General features: G+C 36.4%; 1 protein-coding gene across 2 annotated transcripts in view; it reads right to left on the bottom strand.

Annotated features, from left to right (window-relative positions):
* The window catches only part of LOC112055716 (uncharacterized), a 127738-nt gene that overhangs the window by 67649 nt on the left and 46610 nt on the right, over positions 1-13479 (bottom strand). Inside the window, exon 1 of one of the 2 annotated variants that reach the window (XM_024095903.2) lies at positions 10-340. The exons of the other annotated variant lie outside the window; for it this stretch is intronic. The gene's annotated coding sequence lies outside the window, so the exon portion shown is untranslated. Of the gene's footprint in view, positions 1-9; positions 341-13479 lie in introns of those variants that run through there. 2 annotated transcript variants of the gene reach the window in all.

Raw genomic sequence — 13479 nt, 5'->3', positions numbered from 1 at the left:
TTAACTTACCAATTTCACTTGATGATCCAAAAACATAACACTACTTTTATGACACAAAGACTCCAAAGGCTAGAACCCAGAGCCGTAAAACCAGTTAAAAATCTGTGTCACAAGGTAAAGTCAACAAACTTCAGTTCTAAACGTTCTAAATTTAAAAAACTTCACTTCACGCACTTCACGCAAGTACAAGTTTTGAATTCAAAAAAAGAACAATCACTTCAAATCGCAGAAACAAAATTCCACTCTAAAGTTGGCACTATAAACACGCACTTGTTTTTTTTTTCTATAGAGAACAACAAAAACAAAATGGACGTCTGCATTCGTCCTCTCGCACGCGGCACTGGCGCGGTGAATCACGAATAAGGCAAATAATACCAATTAAACTTGTACAATAGGATATTTTAAGATGTTTTTAATATGTATACAAGCGATTTTCAACTTTATATCTAGGTCGCTATAGTAGTGAGATGTTTGTTTATTTCGCAAAGTTTTTCACACTTGATCAAAGATTAAAGGCAAAAGATAGATGGAGTGTTAAATGAATGGCAAAATACAAGATAAAAACCAGCCATACTATGTGCTACGCTGGGCCTCTTAATCAAAGATAAAGTTACACCAACAACAATCAATTTAAACAAGTTACTATGCCAAAAAATGATTTTCGTAAAAGTGAAACACAGTGATAATATTCTGCGGTTCATATAAAGATGTAATGATTGTAATACTTCGGATAGCTAACTCTCTCACAGAGTCCTAGGTACTATTTTATACTTTTATAAAATATTTTGATGCAGCTATTCATTAGTAGTAGTCATTAAGTCGAAATTTTGCATATTTAAAGTGAAAGACAGGTACCTAATAGACGCTAGAATAAGGTTTCAAAAGCACCACTTTAATTTGACTAAAGATAAAATTTGAATTTTATAAAACTCTCTTGGTAATGATACAACCAAACCCCGTCTATATTTTTTGCATTAGTCTTTGGAAGCTAGAACCCATGACGTATTCTATGACTCAATACTACTTTTTTATTCTTTACAAGTTAGCCCTTGACTACAATCTCACCTGATGACAAGTTCACGACTTCCTAGTAATATGACGTTCTGCGTAGTAAATTATTTAATAATCTGCTTTTGCCGATACAGGAATGAATTACTTCATTTGCATTAAAGTTAGTGTAATTACTTACTTTACATATAATTAAGAAAATTGTTTACTATATCTAGCTCTTACAACGAGGATGCTGGGACCAAATAAGTACATTTATTGTACATGTAAATATGCTAACGTCATCCTAATTATTATAAAAATGAAATTGTACGTTTTGCCAGATGGTAAGTTTTGTAACAAACATCTGACGTTTGGTCAGTAATTTCAAATTAAAATTAAGCCTCTCTAAGGATTAAAAAAAAATTCTTTCTACTCTCTACTATTTGTAACTACTACTTATGAATAGTAATAGCGTATTGTTGAAATAGACGTTATTGGAGGAGAATCATAAATAAAGACATTGCTAATAATAAAGAATCTCTCTTCTATCATGTCCTTTTTTTTTAGGATATGGTGTGGCAGATTATTATAGTATTTGGATTCAGCGTTGATTTTTGAAGATACAAACAATGAGAAGAAAAAAAATATTTTGGTTCTTACAACGAGTTAAATCCATTTTTAGTATTTTCACAATGTTAGAGAAAGACGCAAAGATCACAGATTAATAGGATACAGATTTGGCAATTGGCCGACAGATTAACACTGTCACCAAAACGCGAGCGCGAACATAAACTGAGACAATACCTTTTAAGTTTTACAATATTAAGATCTAAATACCATCACATTGTTATTTAAAATCTAGTTCAAAACATTTAACGCCTGCAAAGGTCACATCGCCGATTATGCAAACTGTATTTTTCTGCTGTGTCAGACATTTGTATTCTAAGGTCGTAAGCAACTCTCATTGTGGGGCGACACTCGACAGCGTCTCTGACAGTGACGGATGCGTGCAAGTGTTGTGCATCCGTTATTTATTTATTTATTCTTATCACCTCGATTTGGAATTCCGTCTATTATTTTGCGTAATCCTTGAAAAGGGTCATCTTTATAACCTGCCTATTTTTAAGGCCTACTACAGTGTCAGACCTCCTTAAATATGGACCTTAGACCCACCACGCTGCTCCAATGCAATTTAGAGTAGGCTCGACGCAGGATTCGAATCCAGGACTTCGTCATCCAGGCAGTTGTAGGCAGAATCTTCTATGAATATTTATGAATATTTAGAATTAGAAATGCCAGCTTTCTACTTTAATAACATCTCGAAAGTGTGGCTCTCACAAACTCTTAGATCATTTTATGGTAGCTCGACCCGGACTCGAACCCGGTACATTATGACAGTCGAGGTAATCAATACTCAATACATATAAATAAAATTGAAGTGTCTGTCTGTGATTTAAAAATAACTGTGCTTACATGATACCAAAACATATGTTAATTTTTTTGTCTCTTTAATCTAATCTTTGAAACAATTTTAAAGGGACTTTCATTGGAAAATAGAGGAGGGCTTTGCTGTTAACACGTTCGCTGCGGTACGAGGTCAATTGACCTCGTAAGTCTAGCATCTTCATGAGTTACGAGGTAGACAGACCTCGTACCACATAAAGTTTTAGTATGAGGTCAAAAAACCTAGTAACGCACCAGAGTAAATTACAGAAAAATCAGTGCCGCAGTGTTAAGTAACTTATGGCTACTTTTTAACCGACTTCAAAAAAAAGGAAGAGGTTATTAATTCGTCGGAATCTTTTTTTATGTATGTTCACCGATTAATGAAAGACGCCGGGACCGATTTGAAAAATTATTATTTTTATCCCGAATGAATCCATAGTTCTCGCGTGATTTGTGAAAAACTAATTATTCACGCGAACGAAGTCGCCGACGTCCACTAGTGTTAATACGAATACAAAGACATGCTCATTACGCAAGGGTAATTAGCAATCAATTGAGCAGGAGGTCGTCTCGAAGGCCACTATGAATGGATCCTGCCTACGTTTCGAATCGCGGCATTTATGACCTTAGAGATCTATAATATTTGTATTTTTAACCGACTTCAAAAAAAGGACAAGGTACTCAATTCAACGCGTATGTTGTTTTTTTATGTTTGTAATCTCATAACTTCGTGAAAAACTTTCAGATCAGTAATTTGGTGTTAAAATCAAAATTACTAAAATAAGCGAAAGAAATTGCACATGTTGTGGTGTTTACGGTCACTATGATAACATTTAAAAAAAAAAAATATTTTTTTTAACAAAAATAACCGACTTTGCTTTACTCTAAAAACCGAAAAATAACATCGTACAATATCTTGATCGGAAGGCCTAGTGGCAGTTTGATACTGTGACAATCGCGTTATCGTAAACGCGAATTTCTAAGGAATTGAAACAGCGCCTACTTTACAACTGTTTCAATTCCATATAAATTCGGGTTTACGTTAACGCGATAGTAACAATATGAAAATATTGAAACTCCCACTAGGCTCGCTGTTTCAAGGCGAAAAGATTTTATATACTTATGAATACTCAATGGCTCGTTGGTCCTATGCAACTACGGGTCATGAAGTCCTAGATTCAAATCCTGTGTATGGTATTCGAGTTTTTCTTTCTGAGTTTGTTGTGGGCTCTTCTCGGACCAAGGCGCCTATGGAACCCTCGTAACTTTAATTGAAAGTTTTCGACTATTATTACCACAATTAGATTAAATTAAATTATGACATAAACCTGACCATTCAAAAGTGCTTGTAAATTGAGCAACTTTGAATTTTTGAATTTTGCATACAATATGCATTACCAGCCTGGAGTTGAGAGTTTATAGTCTGGCAAATGCGTTGATGACACTCCCATGATAACGGCGACGGGGGAAAGACGGCGCGGGTGTGAAATCGTGCGTGCGGGGAAGTGAGGTGCATATCATGGGGTTTTCAATCATCACTACACGCCCCCCGGCCCGCGTAGACCATCGGGAATGTTACGATTAGGTATAACACCATCACGAAGACATCATGGCGTTGGTCCCGGTTGTTATCTTTAACACCCTCAGACCTCTGATCGATCTAATGCTATTATAAAAACTGTCTCTATAGAATCGATGTTAAATAGTTGTAATCGTGTCGTCGGTTAAAGAGCTCCGTAAAAATACTTTTTTGTGTGATTGAATTGTGTAAAAAACGGGCAAAAACTTCTAGTTTAGTATAAGATATATACCAAATCTAAGTTCGTTTTCCTCAGAAAATGACAGACAATTTTGTTCGTGACTATGTGTGCGATAAAGGTCCTTTTTTATAATTGGTCTGAGTTAACACCTTACATCTGATAATGAATAGTCATAGTTACAAAAACATAATATGTTCTGATGAAATCCATCAACCTGAAGTGGAGTACCGTGATGGGTCTACTGATCAAATCACGGATTAAAGTTAGCATTTAGCGTTTTCTGTTTTGTGAATCAAATTAAAGTCATTCTTTATTTTTCAGCATGATGCACATTGTTTTAGCGATTGATTGCCACTTAGCATAAAATTCAAAATACAAAACTGACAGAAGATTCTATTGATGCGTCAAACTATTGATAAGTGAAGTAAAGCAGCTGCTTATTCTGTACATATACATCTAACTTAATATGTATTATCAATGCCAAGTTTGTATGGATGGTTGGATGGATTTTGTTTGGTTGCAAAATAAGGTCAATGTTAACTGATTTATACGTAAAAAGCAAAGATTGTCTGGATATTTACAAAATAAATAAGATTATAAAATTTCAAAATCTATTAAATTTTTTTATCGTAATTAGATGAAAATTCATACAGTTTTAGCTTCCTTACATTAAATGTGACATTTTTCAATAAATGACCTATAAACATAAACGCACAAATAACAAAGATATTAGTAATTTTGTAACGATCCTAACGATCAGCAAGCCAACGACGTCACTAAATCGTGCCATTTTATACATATAGAGAGTTATTCAGGGATCTGACCCTTTAAATCCCTGTAGCTCCGAAAGTAATGATCGCAGATACCCTGTTACTTTTACAAAATTGCTTTACCATTAGTATACTCTTAATTTATATACAATTTAAAAAACTGTCATCATCGCTATGCGTCTAGATCAACATTTAGGATATATTTTATTATCCCAATATTCCCAGAGGAATGGGATTTACACATATAAAACCTCAGGGCACAATTTTATTTAAAAAAAACTTAGTTGCAGTTTATGCCATTTGTCCCCACAAAAAGGTCGGATTAACTTTTTTTTAATCTTCAAGCGAAGACCAGCGTTTTTAATCACAATGCGTCTTCATCGGTGTTAGCTCTATACTCTATGCCCGCGGGCGATAATTACTCGGCAGCCATTTTCTAGGCATTTTAAAAAAATATTTTTATCATCACAGTCGAGTGCATTCATTAGTACCACCGGTCAATGACCGCACGCATATCGCACCTAGTGCTGCGCTCGGCCGATACTGATTTTATCGATAAACACATAAAATAAAAATCGATAAAACAAATAATTTTGACGGCCTCCGTGGCGCAGTGGTATGCGCGGTGGATTTAAAAGACGGAGGTCCTGGGTTCGATCCCCGGCTGGGCAGATTGAGATTTTAGTGGGAGGCTTCGGCCGTGGCAAGTTACCACCCTACCAGCAAAGACGTACCGCCAAGCGATTTAGCGTTCCGGTACGATGCCGTGTAGAAACCGGAAGGGGTGTGGATTTTCATCCTCCTCCTAACAAGTTAGCCCGCTTCCATCTTAGACTGCATCATCACTTACCATCAGGTGAGATTGTAGTCAAGGGCTAACTTGTAAAGAATAAAAAAAAAAATCAATAACTCACAACATTACACAAACTAGTACTATTATAATAATAAGTAAGAAATAGAAGAATGAATGTTGTAGTCATCATCATCATCAGTATCATTATCAACCCATGTATGTCTAAACATAGGCCTCTTGTAGAATGTAATACAAATATAAATTAAAACATTAAAGAGATAATTTAAACTTAGCATGCAAAGGCGGCCTTATTACTATAAGTAATCTCTACCAGGCAACCCCTGACGAGAGAACTTGCGAAGAAAGAGCGGGAAGGTGCAATACATTATATGTAATTATATATATAAATAAAAAAAACTCTCTACTCTCTCTCTATACTCTTGTAACTGATAAATATTTCCAAAATCACGGTTTCGAGCCGCCAGCATCCAGCGGCTCCCTACAATTTTCTTCTTGATAACAATCATGTTTTTTGACAACTTTGACAACAAAGTAGACTACAGTTACGCTGGAAGAGAAGCACTGGTGTGTTGATGACTGCCTTGAAGCGCTTTTACCTATAAGACGTCTATACCTTTTCTGACTGAAGTATTTGAAATTATTATTGGTGGCCGAAAACATAGAAGGACACTCCACTAATGAAATTTTTCAAATAAATATTGGAGTCTGACTATGTTCAAATTAAAATTGGTGGCAGAAAACACAGAAAGGCATTCCATATTTTTATATCTAGGTTATCGACACGATTACATCACTACAAAGCAACAGTACACCAAATAAAAGCAAAGTCATAATATCCTGTGCCGCACGTGCGATAGCCGGCGGTTCGGCTCTGAATCCGAGTCCAAAACTCGTCTCCCCACTCCTGGGGAGCCGCTTTACGCCGCCCTCCTTCAAAATACTTGACCACCTGGTCATACTATGGTACTAAGACGCTGGGCAGATGATTGCCTGAGCTGAGGTGTTAAGATTTTAAAATAGGTACTTACTTATATTATTAAATAATTAAGAACCACAACAGAAGTTAAAAAATAAAAGCCTGTACACAGTTTAAAAATATAAGTATCTCGAAAAAATTACGACGCTTAGTTTTAAAGATTATAGAATTGGAACCTGGACTCATCTGAGTTTGATCATGGGATGCTTGACTATTGTCATTTCGACTCTTGACACAGTCTTTTTGATTTTTAGAAAGGAACGGCTACATTGGTTCAGTTAAAAAAATAGATAGCGAAATTTTGATAGTAAAGATTTTATAAAATTATTATTCTTTCGCTAAATTCCCGTTCAATAAAAACTAAGAAACATAAGTCTGCATGCCCGCGTATTTCTCTTTGTATCGGCTGAAGTAAGCCCTATATTATACACAATACTACATTTAGACTCGAGCACCTCCATTGAGAGTCGAGATGAATGGAGTCTTACCTCTTGACTCGAAAGATGGATTGAATACATTTTTAGATATTAATAAACCGTTATTAAGACGAGTTTACTATAAAAATGATGACTCTACCATTACGGCGAAATTTTTATAATAATAATAATCATTTATTTGCAATAATTAATGTTCTTTACAACATTCAACTAAATCAATAGTGTGCAAATATTATACATACGATAAAAAAACAACCATAATTACCAAATTAAATTAAATAAAACTAAAATAACTTTTACAATTACAATTAGAATTAAAATTAAGTCATTAAAAATATAGTTAAAGATTACTGTACTGATGTTAATTCACTTAAGTACCACCCTATATACCATCCATTCATTCATAAAGCAACCATCCATCTCTATTAGTGCATTACATACAGAAAAAGTTTTTGCCTCTTGGCATACCAGCAGCCCTGTCCATATCACTCTTTCATAATTATTCCCTGTAATTGTCATTGAACTTATTTTAAGCCGACTAATTCATATTGGCTAAGAATCTCGACTAGTGACAAAGAAAAGAAGTACTGGCTTATTCACGCAAAGGCACATCTGGCTGTCCAACGCGGAAATGCAGTCAATATTTTTGCCTCCATTCCTCGTAAATTAGAGGTATGATAAGTTAAATCCAGTATACTTTCGTATAAGAGTCGAGAAGGTTTTATATTTGTAATTTATAGTAAGGTAGTTGTTCATCATCATCATCATTATCAACTCATATTCGGCTCACTGCTGAGCTCGAGTCTCCTCTCAGAATGAGAGGGGTTAGGCCAATAGCCCACCTACTCTGGTGTGCAGGTTTCCTCACGATGTTTTCCTTCACCGTTTGAGACACGTGATATTTAATTTCTTAAAATGCACACAACTGAAAAGTTGGAGGTGCATGCCCCGGATCGGAATTGAACCTACGCCCTCCGGAATCGGAGGCAGAGGTCATATCCACTAGGCTATCACGGCTCTCTAGGTAGTTGTTATGTAACGTAAACATAAAAATTTATTAACTACAAAAAAATTCAAAGCCCAGTTGAAATAAACTTTGAATTAGAATGAATTCATCGTGTTTCAACTCGATACGCGACCACTAACTACTTCTTCATAGCCCTCAACGAAGTGGGTCATCTAGATAACGCCAGACGGCTAGATCTAGGCTAGCACTGATTGGCTATTGAATGTTACGACTAGCCATGCTATGCGCATACTTGGATATTGTTACCGGCTTTCATTTATTTGTTTTGTAAACATTAGTAATTTTTAATGACTACCACGCTAATCAGTGGCGTGCACAAGGCTTTTAAGCAAGTTAGGCATCATACGTACAAATCGAACAAAACGTAAAATTCCATATTGAATATAAAAAGGCACCCCCAGGTATCATTCTTTTTTTTATTTGGTTAACCAACAACCTTACTTTTCTTTCAAGCTATATAATATTTTTAACCGACTTCCAAAAAGGAGGAGGTTCTACGTTCGGCTGTATGTATGTTTTTTTTAATAATATAAGGTATCAAGGCAAATGTTCGGCCACTTATAGGTTAACACTACATGCTATATACAATTAGATTATCTAAATATTACTACTAATTAAAGTTTAACAGCTAAAATATACATCTTGAAAAATATATATATATACATATTTAAATGTATGAGTGTAATAGGACAAGCATTTTGCTTTTTGAAATTAGACAGGGATCCACTATGGATGTCTAACATATGAAACTTATTGTATAATATGGATATTCTTGAGATTGGCGAGTTTGCACCCATGACTGTTGATCGGCGGGGCCAGGAAGTAAGAAGTCTTTCTTTCTCGAAAATCTCAGACTAACAGGTACTTTACTATTAAAACTTTGAAGAACTTTCGCCCACTGAGTGAGAAATTCTCGAACAAATAGAGGTTAAATTCGACACTCAGCGGCTGAATAGTCCCCTGGGGGTGCCCCTGGTACGTCTAACCCCAGTAATTTTTTTTTTTATTGTTTACAAGTTAGCCCTTGACTACAATCTCACTTGATGGTAAGTGATGATGTAGTCTTAGATGGAAGCGGGCTAATTTGTAAGGAGGAGGATGAATCCACACCCTCTTTCGGTTTCTACACGGCATCGTACCGGAACGCTAAATCGCTTGGCTGTACGTCTTTGCCGGTAGGGTGGTAACTAGCCACGGCCGAGACCAATTAAGAAAATCTCAATCTGCCCAGCCTGGGATCGAACCCAGGACCTCCGTTTTGTAAATCCACCGCGCATACCACTGCGCCACGGAGGCCGTCTAAAGTTAGTTAGTTTTCACTATAGTAGGTACATAAAACGAACCGCGATTTGCGAATAGCTCTCAAACATCAACTTACCATGCAAAGTGTAGAATCAAAAAGAACTTTATACCTAAAGCTCTAAGAACGTTTTTGTAAAAGCTAGACTCAATACTGGCTTAGTAGGTCGCGCCTTCGGTAATTAATTGTCCGCTAATGTAGAAGCAGTCAGGTCGTTCTAATAGGATGCCCTAGTCCCATTTGCATACTTCTGACATGCTAACAATATAAGTTTACTTCTACAAATGGTATAAATTACTAACGGACCCCCCCGACTTCGTCCGCATGGAAATCAATCAATGTTAACTTTCAACCTCTATCTCACCCCCTTCTCTTTTTATTTTAGGGATAAAAAGTCACCTATGTTCTGCTCCAAGGTGCCATTTACCATAATACCAAAATTAACCTTTATCGGTATCGGAAAATGTAACAGACAGGTAATTATTGATTATTATATTAATTTACGTAATGGGGATGATGACTAGGTTTGAATATATCTATTTTTATGATACATTCGTGTAAATGTTAACTAATTTATACATAAAAAGCAAAGATTGTCTGGATATTTGCAAAATAAATAAGATTATAAAATTTTATCGTAATTAGATAAAAATTCATACTGTTTTAGTTTCCTTACATTAAATGTGACATTTTTCAATAAAAAAACTATATACATTAACGCACAAATAACAAAGATATTAGCTATTTTGTTTGAACGCCTATACAAATCTAGCGAGCCAACGACGTCACTTATTCGTATTAATTATTGTTTGATTTTCCTTGTTAATTTTAGTTTCCCATATATGTTAATTTTGTTATTTAATTACTCTGTTCGTTCTTGTTTCATTATGTTATTTTACTTTGTATTCATGTATAAGTTTTAAGTTAAGACACGTCACGTAGACACGTCCGTGAACTCACAAGGTTTCACCTGAAAACCAGCGTCACAGCTCGCTGTGGCATCGTGCTGAGGTGGATACCTTTTTTGTCCACGACCAGATATTTGTGTGTTCTGTTTGTTTATTTTATTTTATTACTCGTGTGTGGACAAATAAAGATATATTCTATTCTATTCTATTCTATTCTATTCTATTCTTATTCGTACCATTTTGTATGGAGCGTTTTGTATGATTGATAGTATTGAAAAATTTGAAATACTAATTATGAAAAACGTCTGAGTGTGTGTTTTTTAATTTACAACAGTCTTCAGTAAGTTGCTTGTAAAGACTCACTCTGGTTACTCCTCTGTGGAGACGGCTTACCTTCATCTAAATTCCTACGTCACTGGTACATTATGACTCCGTCAACAGCTTTCTTCACCAATTATCCTCTTATGCGCGATGATCAATCGAATAATTTAAAATCATGTAAAAAGATCCATAACGAGTGCAAGCAAGTAAGAGGAAAGTAAACGAAGGCTTGAGCAATCCGTATGCAGAGCCGTCCGTCTGTTTAACGTCCAATGCATATTAAAAAACAAACAAACGCCGGGACATCCGTCACACGTGGCCGCCTCGTATCATATTCATAACGTCGGCACTAACCATGTACAACTAATTTCGTACGTTGTTTTAGTAATAGAATGTTTAGTAATGGCCTGCCATAGCGAGATACACCTCAATTTATGAAAATTAAACGTTCGTCAAATAGTCCTCCCATAGGCTGACCATATAAGTACGACTTATAAAGTTTGGACTTTGAGGTAGCTTTTGAGGGTTTTTGACGCCTCCGTGGCGCAGTAGTATGCGCAGTGGACTTAGGACTTACAAGACGGATGTCCTGGGTTCGATCCCCGGCTGGGCTGATTGAGGTTTTCTTAATTGGTCCAGGTCTGGCTGGTGGGAGGCTTCGGCTGTGGCTAGTTACCACCCTACCGACAAAGACGTCCCGCCAAGCGATTTAGCGTTCCGTGTAGCGTGTAGAAACCGAAAAGGGTCCTCAGTCCAAATTGGCTACCTTACTTGTGTACCTATATGCTTTATATGAAGGTCAAATCTACCTTTATATTATAGTTTACGTTGAGCTATTGTGGGTTAAGATCGAAATTAAAAGGTAGAAAGAAGATTTCATGGCTATGAAACATGGAGTAGTCTAGCATAAAGAATGTCGGAGAACGTTTCTACCTATCCCTTTAGTAATGAACCTAGAACTTCAGCAATGGACCTAGACCTTAAGTAACATACCTAGATCTTCAGTAATGGACTCTAGACTTTCAGTAATGGACCCTAGACTTTCAGTAAGAAAATCCACTCGTATATAGAATCCATATTGTCTAGATATATTGTTAACGGTTATGAAAGCCAATACAAAAAAATGTTATTTAAAGACTCTCAGCCGAAAGGACTGAACTCGGAATGGTTCTTTTATCAGCCATACGTCTGACAAACTATCATCGTATACCATCTGTTTAGATGTCAGCCGAGCGCACAACCTGTCGACAACAAAAAATGCCCACTTGAGAAGCTTTAAAAACGCAACGAAAAATATAAACTTCGTCCACATGAAATTTAGTTTTTTAATAATCCCGCCAAAGCCATGGATTTTTACTGAATAAAAACAGCCTTAATAACCTCCTCTATCTCCCATGAAAGTCCCAGACAAACAGACAGCTAGCCAACATAATCAGAGACAATGACAAATGTTCGGTTCTCAAGAAGATAGTGAGTTGGTCTAAACAGTGATACATGTTTCTCATAATGGTCGAATTGATTGACTTGAAACAAAACAGTAAAACAATGTGTTTAGTTTTATGTTGTTTAGAAAATGACTCCAGCTCAGCATAATGCTACATGACCTTTTAAAATAGGCCACGTAGCGCTGATTTTCGGCTGGAACCACAAAACAGTTATACATGTTTAGTGCTCAACCTAATACGATTGGGACAGTGACACATGTTTAGTTCTGAAGTTAGCACGACTGGATACAGTGACACATGTTTAGTTCTGAAGTTAGCACGACTGGAAACAGTGACACATGTTTAGTTCTGAAGTTAGCACGACTGGACCAGTGACACATGTTTAGTTCTGAAGTTAGCACGACTGGACCAGTGACACATGTTTAGTTCTGAAGTTAGCACGACTGGAAACAGTGACACATGTTTAGTTCTGAAGTTAGCACGACTGGAAACAGTGACACATGTTTAGTTCTGAAGTTAGCACGACTGGACCAGTGACACATGTTTAGTTCTGAAGTTAGCACGACTGGAAACAGTGACACATGTTTAGTTCTGAAGTTAGCACGACTGGACCAGTGACACATGTTTAGTTCTGAAGTTAGCACGACTGGAAACAGTGACACATGTTTAGTTCTGAAGTTAGCACGACTGGAAACAGTGACACATGTTTAGTTCTGAAGTTAGCACGACTGGATCAGTGACACATGTTTAGTTCTGAAGTTAGCACGACTGGAAACAGTGACACATGTTTAGTTCTGAAGTTAGCACGACTGGAAACAGTGACACATGTTTAGTTCTGAAGTTAGCACGACTAGAAATAGTGACACATGTTTAGTTCTGAAGTTAGCACGACTGAAAACAATGACAAATGTTTAGTTCTGAAGTTAGCACGACTAGAAATAGTGACACATGTTTAGTTCTGAAGTTAGCACGACTGGAAACAGTGACACATGTTTAGTTCTGAAGTTAGCACGACTGGAAACCGTGACACATGTTTAGTTCTGAAGTTAGCACGACTGGAAACAGTGACACATGTTTAGTTCTGAAGTTAGCACGACCGATCACAGTGACATATGTTTAGTTCTGAAGTTAGCACGACTGGAAACAGTGACACATGTTTAGTTCTGAAGTTAACACGACTAGAAACAGTGACACATGTTTAGTTCTGAAGTTAGCACGAATGGAAACAGTGAAACACGTTTAGTTGTGAAGTTAGCACGATTGGAAACATTGACACATGTTTAGT

The sequence above is a fragment of the Bicyclus anynana genome, chromosome 18 (assembly GCF_947172395.1).
Source record: "Bicyclus anynana chromosome 18, ilBicAnyn1.1, whole genome shotgun sequence".
Classification (NCBI taxonomy): Eukaryota; Metazoa; Arthropoda; class Insecta; order Lepidoptera; family Nymphalidae; genus Bicyclus; species Bicyclus anynana.
This window is presented reverse-complemented; position numbering and strand designations above follow the sequence as displayed.